The sequence below is a fragment of the Solanum lycopersicum genome, chromosome 1 (assembly GCF_036512215.1).
Source record: "Solanum lycopersicum chromosome 1, SLM_r2.1".
Lineage (NCBI taxonomy): Eukaryota > Viridiplantae > Streptophyta > Magnoliopsida > Solanales > Solanaceae > Solanum > Solanum lycopersicum.
Genome location: NC_090800.1, coordinates 62,997,141 through 63,012,163, shown reverse-complemented (window position 1 = coordinate 63,012,163; position 15,023 = coordinate 62,997,141).

The following is a 15,023-nucleotide window of genomic DNA, read 5'->3' as shown; positions in this document are numbered from 1 at the left end:
ATTTAGTGATTTGTGCAAGACTTTTTGTTTTCTATTTTGAGTAGTATAAATAGTGATGTAGTTGATGATTATAATCATCTCAAGTGTCCTTATGTAACCTGTAATAAACTTGAGCATTTTCTAAAGATATTATTTTTCCTTTCATATTTACTACATGAACTACGTTTGAAGCTCGCTCTGCACCAAATATTTGCATTGCCACTAAGCCTAGATGTAATATATATAGTACATCCAACTCTACCAACTCAATGACACCATAAAAGGTGCAACCATTATGGTGCACAACTTGAAGTTTCTATTTATAATTACTTCTTTATTTCAACAGTTTCCACTCTGGTGACATGGCATCAAGTGTAGCCGGCTGCATTTCACTATTGACGTTTGCAGCGACAAGACAAGAATGTATGTTGGAATCAACAACACCAATTATAAAAGCCCCTCAAAGTCGAATTCATTCGCAATTTCAACATATTGCTCAAGTTGGGATAGTAAAGCTCTAAAAGATGGTTTTTGAAGTGGTCGTGGCAGCCAATGTTGACCGTTATGTCTACCCACTTTACTACTGGCATTTCATCTAACAATTTGCCACCTTTGTAGTACAATCAAGAACAATTACACTAGAATAAAGTTCAATCGACATGTAATGCGATGTATCCAAATGTATATCCATGCTCTTGAACATAATCGATGGAGGGATAGACTCACTGGGATTAAATGGAAAAATGATAAATAAGTTTTTGTGCATTAATCTAGTTCCATCCAAAATCAAGAGGTCACTTCTTTCCCAGAGTAAGTTGCCACTTTATTGTCAACCAATTGTTGTCAGGCTTTATGAGAATAAATACCAAACAACTCTTTTGCGCCTTTGTTTATTGTAACTTCATCACCTATTTTTGTGATATACAATGACATGCCTCCTCAGATATTTGTACATGTCATTATCCGAACAAGAGGCAGGGGATTTTCTTTGTTTTCATTCAAATCTTAATTGGATATCTCCTTGAAATCACAGTTATCCTGTTTCGCTTGAGTTAACAAAATTTCCGCACCCTCAGTTTTGCCCAAACACCTTATGGGCAAAGCTTTGGTTATTATAGTCATAACCAACATTCAAGTTCTGAGGCGAGGGATAGTTGGTTGCAATTCCTCTCGGACAATAGTTCATTATGGTAAGTTGACAGCGAAAGGCTAAATTCCTGTCAGGTACTTCTTGACTCTGAGTTCCGAACCGAATGAATAATTTTGCTACAAAATGGTCCCAATCCGTAAGTTTCTTGTTTCGAAATAACAAGCTATACAAATTCAAAGCATCACCATCCAAATATAAAGAAGCCAATGACAATTTTTTATCTGAAAAAAATGTTATAGTTAGTGAAATATTGTTCTACCTGAAAAAACCATGACGCAGGGTAATCACCGTTGAATCTAGGTACTTTCAGGGAATCTACTTGCATGGACGAACATGAATCAAGGTAAAATTGAGGTTTTGTCAGAGATAACAATATATTTTGACCATGAATTCTTCACAGCCTTAATTGAATGGCCGATAGTTTGAAATATTTGGTTCTCCATTCATGACATCTGGATGAAGGCACCAATGAAACAAACTCGATTTTCAATACAAACACTCATATATATATATATATATATATATATACATATATATATTGTTATCCTTGAATGCAACGTGTAATACATAGCACAAAGTAATAACATACTAATTATAGATAGATTAACATAAAAGAAGGTAACAAGAAGGGGATGAGAAACTAGAATAGAGAAAGGGATGAGAAATGCCAAAGTTTCGATATGATTTGCATAACGGTTCATTCTACTCCATAGACATTTTTAACAATAGCTAATTCAGTCTGGATCCCATATAAAACTCTCCAACATTTTATTCGCCCCAATAATATTAACTGGTTCAGTCATATTTGCCACTTCTAGGCCATAGGCCCTCACGAAGTCATCGTGGATCACAATAGCTACGTACTAAAATACTGTTACATAATTAAAATCTAATCATGCAGGGTACCTTCTCAAGATTTTTATCCTTGAGACCAAGATAATATTTCACTTTCACATTTGTATATTTTGGTATAACACCAACATTATCCTTAGAAGAAAGTAATGGAACAATCATAGAGTCAACTTGAGGTATGAAACAAAAAAAAGCCAACGAAACCCTATAGTTATTTTGATCCACAAGAACTCGATGATAAACCGATGGGAATTCACCATTAGAGAGTATATAAAGAAGATCACATGCGATTATGGCATCGCTGGACACCGGATATCACAACCGGAATATAGACCCCAGACGAGACCGATGTCGTTAACCTTTCAAAGGTCACAAACAAGCCTACTTACGTCATTCTTACATTACATAGGTTAATCTTAGTGGAAAATTTGGAAATTTTTGATTCTTTAAACACACTTGCGAAACATTCTTAATATTTCGTAATCGTTCATCATCAACCATATAACGTTTAAGAGATAAGCAACTGAAAGAAATAATTCATTAAGTATTAATTGTATGTCGACCAAAGTAGCACCAATACAAAGTCTGAACCAAAACAGGAAAGAAACGCTAGTGGAACATGCTCCACTAGCTCAAATCTAAAACTATGCTAGAATGTAAAACAGTAGCATCCTCAAAAGAATGAGGACCTACCGAATTCCGAATGAATGTTGACGTCCGAATAGCTGCAACAACAAACTTGTAGCTCTACCGCCCACCTGTGCCTGCACCTAAAAGTAGATATTTGTATGGAATTAGTACACACTTGTACTAAGTATGGGTATATGCAAGTACACACCAGGGACATGCTCTTTCCTAACAACATGATTTTTTGAAGTCAAGTCAGTGGACTTGCCATATTGAGAATGGGAAAGTTATGCCATGAGAGTGACATACATCATTATTATTATCGTATGGCACACAACGCATAATATCTTTATATAGCCCAAACATGCAACACATACTTTCTTTAATATTATTCATTCATATTCCATGAGACCTTGTTATCATAGACTTAACGTTAAGACTTTCCAAAATAAGGGATCAACATATGGGACCTCAACTAGGGAGCCTTCTTTAGCAAACACAGGGTCTGCTTCATTCATTCATACGTACCTCATTTCTATTCATTCATAGGCCAGTGTGAACACCAACTATACCTAGGATGTAGTTTAAGATATTCATCGGGTTTACTGTGCAATGATCAGGGATAACCTAATGTCATTACCTGAATCTAGCTGATCTCTTGATTATCTTATCCTAACACCTTTGGTATCAATCATTTCTTTATATGATTCATTTGAGGCTGGCCTCATTCATTCATTGGGAACTTTAACTTTAACAAACATAGATCATGTGAGCATCATGAAGTCCAGTGTCTCCCCCACACCGAAAAGAGGTGGAATCACCGGCAAAAGTGACTCAATAACATGCTAGAGTATATGTCAATTTAACCCCGCCAGATCTCTATAGTGGCAATATAGGTTCAAAGACTAGGAGATGTATGGAGACCCACACCCGGCAAGCGGGACAGTCTTATCACATAAGAGTTACGTAAACCTCTGCCCTTCCCGAAAGAAGGCATCACCACTCATAGATAGCCTATCGGTGCTCAGTATAAAGTTCCATTAGATTCAACTCATACATCATGGAAGCTGGCTTCTAGTATGAGGACATCATAGCTCAATAGATAATTTCTCATCTCATCATTAGAATTAAGTGTTTTAAACTCAATATTTTAATTAGAGTGTTCATATAGACTGATCTCTTCATTATCTTACACTCTCATTGGTGAGTACGTATTAGTAACATTTACTTAGGCTCATTTGAGGTTGCTCTCATCATATACATTAGCCTCACATCATGGTTGTCACCACATTCTTCATTATTAACCCTCCTAAGATTCATCATTTAATTACATATGTCTTAGGTTCACATAATTTTTGAACGTATGTTAGACTTATGTGTCTATATATACAAGCCATGGGGCTTCATTTATAGTTCGTTAAGTGATTCTTACTTTCCTAAGATTATGCATTACAAGACTTATGTATCTTGTATATATGTCAAGATCTTGATTTTTTTATCTAAGTAGATGACATTATTCCTTAACATTTTACTTACGTATAACTTATGTATCAATACGGAGTTTTGGGCACGGGAACCCATCTCTTGAATCATTTAAATATCATTGATATTTTTCATTGATTTTATTTCTAATATTCATAACATTAGAAGTCTAAATTAAATCCCAACATTTTCATAAAATAATTAATTTTCTATTTTAATTAGGATTCTAAATTAAATCTCAACATTTACATGAAGGGATTAATTTTCTATTTTAAATAGAATTCTAAATTATATCTCAACATTTACATGAAGGGATTAATTTTCTATTGTAATTAGAATTTTAAATTAAATCTCAACATTTACATGAAAGAAAAAATTTTTCTATTTTAAATAGAATTCTAAACTAAATCCCAACATTTACATAAAAGAATTAATATTCTATTTTTATTAGAATTCTAATTTTAATCTAAATAATTACATGAAAGAAATAAATTTTCTATTTTTATTTTACTATTAATCAACCGAAAACTTGGGGGTTCGAGCCCCTACAACCTCTTAACTTTTAAATTTAATTAATTTCACTCCAATGGGGAGGTTGTGGGTTCGAACCCCCACAACCCCCCCTTATTTTAGTTTTAATTTCGTTGAGAGGGGCTGTGAGGTGGTGGGTTCAAACCCCCACAGCCCCTTTATTCTTCTTATTATTTTTCTTTTAAAAACCTTTCCCTTCGCGTACTGGGAGGTTGTGGGTTCGAATCCCATGCCTCCGCTTTAATTTTTCTTTTCTTTTCGCGAGGGAGGAGCTGGTCGCGAGTTTGAACCCCCAGCCCCCCTTTATTTTTCTCTTATTTCCTTGTGAAATCAGGGGCTGGTCGCGAGTTCGATCCCCTCCAGCCCCATTTTCTTTTCCTTTTTTCTGCGCAAGGCAGGAGCGAGGGTTCGATTCCCCCAACTCCATTTTTTTTAATTAAGGCATGCTGCAGGGATGTCGTGGGTTCGATCCCTGCAGGCCTCAAAACTTTTCTTTTTATTTCTTGGATGTCCAAAAATTTCCAGATTCTTTTAAAGCCTATTTCTATGTTCTGGAAATTTATTCCACAATTTTTCTGCACTTTTTCATCAAATTTCACATTAGTTCTTAGGGAGATTTAATGGTTCATACAATTCACTATACTTCATCATAATGAACATCACATTGTACACTCATTACACACATAAAATACACGATAAATATACAACCTATACACCCCAAAATAGTGCCTAAAACACTACCCTATACACGCCCATACATCAACTTTTCTGGTCATATTTTGATGATCATTATCGTGATTTCCCGCACATAAATATATTCATATTTAATTTAAACACATCATTCATGCGAAAATCTAGCAGCACAACATATCCATCCTACAAATTCATTAGGGAGCTAAGGACAAGGACATACGAAGGAGAACAACCATAGTTTCAAGAGTTTAAGATACGTTTGAAAGAAAGTACTCTTGGAGAAAGAACTCCATGAGGGGAATCCATACCTTTATTGATGTTCAAACGAAGAATTCTCTACCCAAAACTCTCTCCAAAAATCAGTCCAAGTTACCTCAACGTCCACACCACCCAACGAACAGCTTCTCTTCTCCTTAATGTTTTTGGTTGCTTTGTTTTTCTTAAAATATCATGTGAGTTTTTCAAGCGTGAAGAACCGTTGGTGTATTCTCTGTCTTTTGTTGTGCTTGGCAGAATAACGTGAGAAAGATGGAGAACGTGAGAGACAGAGAGAGAGAACTATTAGGATTAGGAGACTAATTCAATGACTTAGTCAAATAGAATTTAAATTAAATTAGTACAAATCTGGTTTATTTTAATTAATACGCGAAAGGACCATTATGCCCTTAAAATTCCAAATTTTAATTAATAATTAAATCACCTTAAGTACCTACTATTTATTTTATTTTATTTTTTCCGAATCGTTACATTATCCCTCCCTTAGGAACATTCGTCCCCGAATGACACTACCATTACACATCGTAATGCCAATTCGATCATAACTTAATCATTATGCACAATTAACCAATAGCAACACATACAAAGAGATAAAGAACTATAGCCTTACGAGTAGGAATTCTAACCTCATACTAGTGCATACACACCACACACAGTCAAATAAATGTAGGACTAATTAAGGCTACTCACCCTAGATTTCACCAGAAGTTCCTTCCTCTGCACCCCTAGACTTGAGTGCGAAAAATCGTTGCCTTCTTAGAGCCTCTTCACTTGGTCCATTAGACTGAACTCACTCCTTTACTTGTTCTTGAATTCTCCTAATCGGACAATCCTTCACCATTTGACAAACCTATAACAAGCATTAGTGCCCCTCATACACTCTCCTCCATGTAATTTGCCATACTTATTGCAAGGTTGTCTCTTTTGAGGTGTATCTAATTCATTGTTTCTCTTAACTCTGGACTCAGAATTCCTATCATGGAGACCCTTGAATGAACTTGAATCCCCTTGGTGGGAGAGTTCCTTCTTAAACTTGGGATTATCCCTGATTTTAGTACTACTCTTCCTTGAAAAATTCTCATCAACTTGCCTTGCCTTGTTCCCTACCCTAGTGTGTTTCCTCTTTCTGCTTTCCTCCTCTTGCTGGACATGGACCATAAGCTTGGAAAGGTCCAATGCTGTCATGCAGCATAGCTGCCCTACACTCCTCTTCGAGATCCTCAACAATTCTTTCAAGAATCTACTCAACTCGTCTCTACTGTTAGACAAAAGAGAAGTGGCATACCTTGATAGTTTCACAAACTTCAGGAAATACTCCCTGACCGTCATAGGTCCTTGTTTAAGGTTGATGAATTCCTCAACCTTGGCCTCCCTCATCTCTCTGGGGAAGAATCTTTCGAGAAATGCTATCTTGAACCGCTCCCATGTGACTGGCACTCCACCTAGGACACGACTATCTTGCCACATCTTGCACCAAGTCTGTGCAACATCCTTGAGTTGGTAGGAAAGCACCTCAGCCTTCTCAATATCAGTGGCCCCCATGGCCACCAGGATCTTATGCACCTCGTCTATAAACTCTTGAGGATCCTTTAAAGTCTTAGCCCCTCGGAACAAAGGAGGATTCATACTCCTGAAATCTCGCAGTCTGTCAGCCATGCTGCGAACCGGTGGGTTCTCCCTCTGAACATTCTGTCGGTTCACTTGGGCAGTCATAGCCTGAGCCTGCATCGTGATGGCCTGTGCCATGTGGGCTAGAGATGCCCTCACCTCAGCATCAGTCAATCTAGCTGGGTTAACTAGCATGGCCACTCCTTTAGCTGGAGCCTGGGGTGGATTTTGATTGCCCCTAGCTGCTGCTGCTCTCGACATCAGACCCTTAGTTCTCCAAGTGTTCATTCTCTAAAAACAACAAGGATTGATGTTATACAAGTTCATAACACCAAAAATTGAAACATTAGGAAAAGCACGATAAGATAAGAAGAATGAAAATTTTTTCCTACGCATCATGCAGTCTCTAATCCAGGATAGTGGTGCACTTCACTACCATGACTTAGAAACTACTTAATGTGGTTGATGTGAACTCATTATTCTCGGATTTTAACTTAGTGCTCTGATACCAACTTTGTCACGACCAAAATCTAGACCCCAAAGGAGACCGGCGTCATTGACCTCTCAGAGGTCGAAAACAAGCCTACTTACGTCATTCTTACTTTACATATGTTAATTTTAGCGGAAAATTTGAAAATTTTGATTCTTTAATCAAACTTGCTAAACATTCTTAATATTTCGTAATCGTTCATCATCAACCATATAACATTTAAGATATAAGCAACTGAAAGAATAATTCATTAAGTATTAATTGTATATCGGGCAAAGTAGAACCAATACAAAGTCTGAACCAAAAAAGGAAAGAAACGCTAGTGGAACATGCTCCACTAGCTCAACTCTAAAACTACCCTAGAATGTAAAACAGTAGCATCCTCGAAAGCATGAGGACCTACAAAATTCCATATGTATGCTGACGTCCGAATAGATGAAACAACGAACCTGTAGCTCTACCGCCCACCTGTGCCTGCACCTAAAAGTAGATGTTTGTATAGAATTAGTACACACTTGTACTAAGTATGGGTATATGCAAGCACACACCAAGGACAGGCATGAGAAAGAATTGCTCTTTCCCAACAATATGATTTTTGGAATTCAAGTCAATGGACTTGCCATATTGAGAATGGGAGAGTTATGCCATGAGAGTGACATGCATCGCTATAATTATCATATGGCACACAACACATAATATCTTTATATAACACATAACATGCAACACATAGTTTCCTTAATATTATTCATTCATATGCCATGAGACCTTGTTATCATAGACTTAACCTTAAGAAATTCCAAAATGAGGGCTCAACATATGGGACCTCAACTAGAGAGCCTTCTTTAGCAAACACAGGGTCTGCTTTATTCATTCATACATACCATATCTCAGTTAATTCATAGGCAGTGTGAACACCAGCTATACCTAGGATGTAGTTTACGACTTTCATTGGGTTTGCTGTGCAATGATCAGGAATAACCTAATGTCATAACCCGAATCTAGCTCACCTCTTGATTATCTTATCCTAACACCTTCGGTATCAATCATTTCTTTATATGATTCATTTGAGTCTGGCCTCATTCATTCATTGGGAACTTTAACTTTAACCGACATAGATTATGTGAGTATCATGTAATTCAGTGTCTCCCCCCACACCAAAAAGAGGTGGAATAACCGACCAAAGTGACTCAATAACATGCTAGCGTATATGGGAATTTAACCCCGCCAGATTCCTATAGTGGCAATATAGGTTCAAAGACAAGGATATGTATAGAGACCCATACCCGGCAAGCGAGACACTCTCATCTTATGAGAGTTACGTGAACATCCGCCCTTCCCGAAAGAAGGCATCACCGCTCATAGCTAGCCTATCGGTGCTCAGTATAAAGTTTCATTACATTCAACTCCTACATCATGGAAGCTGGCTTCTAGTATGAGGACATCATAGTTGAATAAATGATTTCTCATCTCATCATTAGTATTAAGTGTTTAAACTCAATATTTTCATTAGAGTGTTCATAGAGACTGATCTCTTCATTATCTTACACTCTCATTGGTGAGTACGTATTGGTAACATTTACTTAGGCTCATTTGAGGTTGCTCTCATCATATACATTAGCCTCACATCATGATTGTCACCACATTCTTCTTTATTAACCCTCGTAAGATTCATCATTTAATTACGTACATCTTAGGTTCACTTAATTTTTGAACGTATGTTAGACTTATGTGTTTATACATACAAGCCATGGGGCTTCATTTATTGTTCGTTAAGTGATTCTTACTTTCCTAAGATTATGCATTACAAGACTTATGTATCTTGTATATATGTCAAGATCTTGATTTTTTTAATCAAAGTAGATGACATTATTTTTGAATATTTTACTCACGTATGACTTATGTATCAATATGGAGTTTTGGGCACGGGAACCCAACTCTTGAATCATTTGGATATCATTTATATTTTTCATTGATTTTTTTTCTAATATTCATAACATTAGACTTATAAATTAAATCTAAACATTTTCATAAAATAATTAATTTTCTATTTTAATTAGGATTCTAAATTAAATCTCAACATTTACATGAAGGGATTAATTTTCTATTTTATATAGAATTCTAAATTAAATCTCAACATTTACATGAAGGGATTAATTTTCTATTTTAATTAGAAATTTAAATTAAATCTCAATATTTACATGAAAGAAATAAATTTTCTATTTTAAATAGAATTCTAAACTAAATTCCAACATTTACATAAAAGAATTAATATTCTATTTTAATTAGAATTCTAATTTAAATCTAAATAATTACATGAAAGAAATAAATTTTCTATTTTTATTTTACTATTAATCAACCGAAAGCTTGGGGGTTCGAGCCCCTACAACCTCTTAACTTTTAAATTTAATTAATTTCACTACAATGGGAAGATTGTGGGTTCGAACCCCCACAACCCCCCCCCCCTATTTTTGTTTCAATTTCGCTGAGGGGGGCTGTGAGATGGTGGGTTCGAACCTCCACAACCCCTCTATTCTTCTTATTTTTTTTCTTTTAAAAACCCTTCCCTTCGCGTACTGGGAGGTCGTGGGTTCGAATCCCACGCCTCCCCTTTAATTTTTCTTTTCTTTTCGCGAGGGAGGAGCTGGTGGTGAGTTTGAACCCCCAGCCCCCCTTTATTTTTCTATTATTTCCTTGCGAAATCAGGGGCTGGTCGCGAGTTCGATCCCCTCCAGCCCCATTTTCTTTTCCTTTTTTCTGCGCAAGGCAGGAGCGAGGGTTCGATTCCCCCGGCCCCATTTTTTTTTTAACTAAGGCATGTTGCAAAGAGGTCCTGGGTTTGATTCCTGCAGGCCTCAAAACTTTTCTTTTTATTTCTTTGATGTCCAAAAATTTCCAGATTCTTTTAAAGCCTATATCTATGTTCTGGAAATTCATTCCACAATTTTTCCGCACTTTTTCATCAAATTTTACATTAGTTCTTGGGGAGATTTCATCGTTCATTCAATTCACTATACTTCATCATAATGAACATCACATTGTACACCCATTACACACATAAAATACACGATAAATACACAACTTATACACCCCAAATAGTGCCTAAAACACTACACTATACACGCCGATGCATCAAATTTCCCGGTCATATTTTGATGATCATTATCGTGATTTCCCGCATATAAATATATTCATATTTTATTTAAACACATCATTCATGCAAAAATCTAGCAGCACAACATATCCATCCTACAAATTCATTAGGGAGCTAAGGACAAGGACATATGAAGGGGAACAACCTTAGTTTCAAGAGTTTAAGAAACGTTCGAGAGAAAGTACTTTTGGAGAAAGAACTCCATGAGAGAAACACATACCTTTATTGATGTTCAAACGAAGAATTCGCTACCCAAAACTCTCTCCAAAAATCAATCCAAGTTACCTCAATGTTCACACCATTCAACGAACAACTTCTCTTCGGCTTAATGTTTTTGGTTGCTTTGTTTTTCTTAAAATTTCATGTGAGTTTTTCAAGCGTGAAGAATTGTTGGTGTATTCTCTGTTTTTTTTGTGCTTGGCAGAATAACGTGAGAAAGATGGAGAACGTGAGAGAGAGAGTTAAGAAGCGTGTGAGAGAGAGAGAACTATTAGGATTAGGAGACTAATTCAATGACTTAGTCAAATAGAATTTAAATTAAATTAATACAAATCTGGTTTATTTTAATTAATACGTGAAAGGACCATTATGCCCTTAAAATTCCAGATTTTTAATTTATAATTAAATCACCTTAAGTACCTATTATTTTAATTTATTTTATTTTTTCGGATCGTTACACGAATCAATTGAAGTTCATCCTTGGTCTTTTTTCAAGATTTGAAGACCCTTTGTATTAATTGTTTGATAGAGTATTGTTAGGAATAATGAATCTGTGTGAGGATATAACCCTAGTGCATGGTTAGGGTTAGGACATCATGGATATGAATTTAATTGTAGGGATCCTTCAAATTCAAATGAATTAATTGAATGTTCTAGAGATGGTTGTAAGTAGTTGAGGGTGAACATGCAGAGTTGAAAGGATAGAACTTTCATCTTCTTTTGATAATTTTCCATCACATCACTGCAAGATCCATCACAAATAATCAATTAAAGAATCATTATATTACACCTCACTTCTCAAATTATTTATCGTGATTTTTTTGAAAGTAAAATTTTCTCAAATTATCTACATAATTAAATTTATGCTTAGTATAAGAGAAATATAATTATTGTGTAGAATTATCTAACAAAGAACAAGATTATATAAATATTTATTATATCATTAATTCATATAAGTAGGTTCACATAAACTAGATCAATGTACTTACAAAATTTTTTTATTATCATGTGGCCAAAGTTCCTTAGCATGATCAAGTGGAGAATCCACAATTTTGAACCCTTCATGCCGTATGAACTTTGAGAAAAAGGTGTAATTCAAGTTATGCCATGGTTGGTGGCGCCATTAGTTGATCTCAAGACCTTCACCTTTTGTTCAGCAGGCAAGGCAAAGAGTCGTCTGGCCTAAGATTCAATTTTATGAAAAAGTTCTTAAGAAATGTCATCATTAACAAGGTGAAATATTCCCCATGTTTTACATTCATGGCCCATAAGTTCCACAACATTAGGGGCTAAAAGATCAATTATTGGGATGTTAGAGTTTTTGTCATTATTACTAGTTGGGACATTATTGATTTTAGCCCATAAATGAGAATTTGCGACTTCTTGGATTGACATGGCCCATAAGTTCCACAACATTAGGGGCTAAAAGATCAAATATTGGGATGTTAGAGTTTTTGTCATTATTACTAGTTGGGGCTTTATTGATTTAAGCCCATAAATGAGAATTTGAGACTTCTTGGATCGACCGAAAATATATGGGAAGAATGTGTTGAATACTTAGAGGTTCTTTGCAAGCTTCTTCAAGAGTAGAAGTAGCCCTTATTTTGGAATTTTGAGGGAAAAGACAAATATTTCATATTAATAAGCATATAGTTTTTTTTTGGAATATATATAGGGTAGGAAAAATAACCTTTTTACCCATGGATTTATTCCTCTTTTTTGGAATATGTGTTATCTATAAGTAGGTTCTCAATTTTATCGGATTAAGCTATCCTTTAATCATATATTTTGAATAAAACATTTAAATATTTTCTTTAAATATCTATTTGACCTACGTTTAAGATCATACATTTTAGTTATTCCTTTAAATATATGTTTGACATAGAGTTTGAATCAATAAAGCTAAAAATTTCTTGTAAGTATCCATTAAACTTATTTTGGATTAGTCTATTAATTATCCTTAACTTTATCGAGTAGATCATGTAACTGCATCGTCAAATGATTTTACGTCCCTCAAAAGAGTCAGGTTTTGGGCTATTGAGACATTCATCTACAATTTTTTTAAAATAAAATATATTGCATGTTTAAACACATTTTTTTAAAAATCTGTCAGAACTTAAAATTTTTAGTTTCAAATATTGACTTCAAATTTATGATCTAAGCGGAGCAAATGATAAGAAGGGCTTAAAATCTCCCTTATGTTTTATAATTGGTACAAAATTACACTTTATCCAACTATCAGTCCTAAAATCTCCCGTGATGTCCACCTTTCGATTCAAAAATACACTTTTATCTAATAGATTATACTCCCTCTGTCTCAAAAAGGATGACCTAGTTTGACTTGAAATGGAGTTTAAGAAAATGAAAGAAGACTTTTTAATCTTGTGGTTATAAATTAAAGTTATGTTAAATGTACCAAAAAGCTTGTAACAACATGTTTAGTCGTTTTGAGCAGCAGATTTTATTTCTGGAAAAACTAGCTGAGACGACGGAACCCACGACGGACCGTCATGGGCACGACGGACCGTCATGGGCACGACGGACCATCATGGGCACGACGGACCGTCGAGGGTGTCTCGTTCCAAAATACTTAGAATTCTGAAAATTGGGTATTGAAATCGACTCTCTGAACTTCGTAAGGGAATGGCAGGACGGACTGATATACCGTGGTTTCACGGTATAATTAATACCTTTTCCTTAAGTTTATTGTGTCCGAAAGCCTTTTTGTGCTAATTTTGATATAAGTTTTTCTTTGTTTTGCAGGAAATCTGTCTAAAACTGAATGCGGAGATTTTGAGAGAAAAATGCAGAAGAGACCACCTACGTAGCTTATGACGGTCCGTCGTGCTTGTGACGGTCCGTAGGTGGCAACGTAGAGAAGCTGCTGAAGGAAGATGGGGGAAGTCTGACCAAGTGTGGGATTACGAAGCTTGTGACGGTCCGTCATGGATATGACGGTCCGTCCTGCAGGTTCGTTGCGAAGATCAGAGAAGTGATCCCAGTACCCAGATTCCAAGAGTTGAAGTATTTGGTAACGAAGACCCTCAACGGACCGTTGTGCTTGTGACGGTCCGTCACACTTGCCGTCGAGGGGAATGAAGAAAGCAGCAGAAGAATTGCACCAAGTATGGGGCGATGGAGCCCACGACGGTCCGTCATGACCACGACGTTCTGTCGTGTGGTTCGTCGACCCAGCCGCGTTTTGACAGATTTCCAGTAATTAGAATCCTTGTTCAATTAGGTTTTTATTTTTTTATAAATAGTTCGAAAAACCTCTTTTTGAGGTTAGACTCTTGGAGATTAAACATCATATTATTAGACTTTGTTTTTCTGAGTTTTTGATTGTTGGAGATTCTTACAAGTAACTCTTGTTAATTAATCAAGCAAATTTTCAGACTTTATTCTTTCTTATTAAAGTAAGTACATGACTTCTTGTTTAATATATTTGAATATTGTGTTTATGAATATGAGGAACTAAACTCTATAACTAGGGTTGTGGGAACCATAGACAAATAATGAGATAAACCCTAGCTAAAATAACAATTCTAGAATAGTGTCTTGCATGTATTAATAATTCTTTCGCTTAGAAATCTTTTTAACGGATGATCAACGTTAGAACTCGCCTTAATGCTACTTGCCGGACCAAGGAGGTAGATAATAGGAAAAGAATTATTAACATAGATTTAGTGTATACTATCTAATAGGCTAGTATTGATTGGTACGAGGTAATAACTGAGTCAAATATCGAATATGATGCTTAATATGAGGTAAGGATAAGGGTTAGGAAAGCAACACACGTAGCCGGACCAAGGTGCGGAGTGAGATTTTCTAGATGCCGGACCAAGGATTTAGAAATACATAGCTTATCACTTTGCATGCAAGATACTAGGAAAGAATTGTTATAGCTAGAATTATCAAGTTATGAACCTGTGGGGAACACGTAAACCCTAGTTACTTTGATTACT